Below are 1,913 nucleotides of genomic sequence, written 5' to 3'. Positions count from 1 at the left end.
CCGCTCACCTTGGCCTCCCAAAGCGCTGGGATTACAGGCTGAGCCACCGAGCCCGGCCAGTTGTAATTTCTGTCCCATTCTACAGTAAATCAAAATGCACTGAGATTTATTTGTGGATAAAGTTTGGATTCTAGAAACTTACTAATAGTATTACATATGTAGATTATACATAAAATAATTGCAGAATGAACCAGAATGTTGATGGAGCCAGTTTTGTGGGTCTCCAGGTACTATACAAATTTAATAAAGCTTGGTGTGGTGGCACATGCCTAGGCTGAGGCAGGAGGGTCATTTGCGCCTAGGAGCTCAAGGCTGCCGTGAGCTATAATCAGTGCCACTGCACTCCAGCCTGAGCAACAGTGTGTTTCTAAAAAAGAAAATGGGTCGGTGTAGTGGTTCACACCTATAATCCCAGCACTTTGGGAAGCCGAGGTGAGAAGATTGCTTGAGCCTAGGAGTTCAAGACCAGTCTGGGCAACATGGTGAGACTTGTCTCTACAAAAAAAAAATTAAAAAATTAGAGCATGGGGATGCATGCCTGTAGTCCTCAGGAGGCTGAAATGGAAGGATTGCCTGAGTCCAGGAAGCTGAGGCTGCAGTGAGCTGGGATGGTGCCACTGCACTCCAGCCTGGGTAACAGAGTGGGACCCTGATCAATCAACAATCAATCAATCAAAACAAAAATCAAGCCGGGCTTGGTGGCTCGGCCTGTAATCCCGCGCCTTTGGGAGGCTGAGGTGAGTGGATTGCCTGAGCCCGCGGGTTCGAGACCTGCCTGGGCAGCGAGACCTCATCTCTACAATAAATCAAAAAAATCAGCCGGGCGTGGTAGCGCATGCCTGTAATTCTGGCTACTTGGAAGGCTGAGGCGGAAGGATCGCCGGAGCCCAGCAGGCGAGGCTGCAGTGGCCGGAAGCGGCCACTGCACTCCAGTTTGGGCAACCGAGTGAGACTCCAACTCAAAAAATAAAATAAAATAAAATAAAACAAAAACAAAAAAAACCCAAAAATCGAATCAAGTTAAACAGTAAGCCTGTTGTTCACAGCCTCCTGTCCTTTAACCTGTTAAAATAGAGTCACTTATGTGGCTAAACCCAACTTCTGACAGACCCCAGCATGGTTTATATATAAACACCAATCAGCTTTCCCCATTACCATGCTAAACTCTCCACTCTCCAACAGCTTCGTTACCATAACATGTGACCTGTGTACTGATGTACTGACTTATTGATGACTCATTGTGTCTATGCCACTAGAACCCTTTGTCCACATACAAGGGGGACCCCAAAAAACTGGAATTGATTTTTGGAGGACACATCCCTTGTGGTACAGGCTTCCCCTGCTAGTTAGGTGTTCCAGGAACCCATCGGCATCAGTATACCAGCTAGCATTGTTGTGAGAGGCTGCATTCTGCTTCAGTGAATTTTTTTTGTTGTTGAAGATTCTTTCAGCATGTTTACCCATTTCATGACAGTGATACACACTAACAACCTGTCCTCACCATGCTGAGTCTTTGGCAGTTTTTGACCAAAAACAGCATGGCATCCATACCTCACCCTCCTTATTCACCCAATCTTGCCCCAGCAACTTTTTCTTGTTTTCCTGATGAAAAAGACCTCAAAGGAAAACATTTTGCTGATGTGGAAGAGGTGAATCAAAAAATGGCGGAAACTCTAAAAGGTATCACAATTGACAAATTCAAAACTTGTTTTGAGCAGTGGAAAAAGATCTTGATTGGTGTATTGCATCAAATGGAGAGTGCTTTGAAGGTGACTGAAGTTTAAACATGTAAGAATAAATAAGCCAGGCGCGGTTGCTCTCACTGTAATCCCAGCACTCTGGTTCGAGACCAGCCTGGGCAACTTGGCAAGACCTCGTCTCTACAATAAATCAAAAAATTAGCTGGGTGTGGT

Source organism: Carlito syrichta, unplaced genomic scaffold, assembly GCF_000164805.1.
Source record: "Carlito syrichta isolate Samal-C Ts95f unplaced genomic scaffold, Tarsius_syrichta-2.0.1 Scaffold304437, whole genome shotgun sequence".
Taxonomy (NCBI): domain Eukaryota; kingdom Metazoa; phylum Chordata; class Mammalia; order Primates; family Tarsiidae; genus Carlito; species Carlito syrichta.
The sequence above is the reverse complement of the archived record's forward strand: the minus strand, read 5'-3'. Positions refer to the sequence as shown.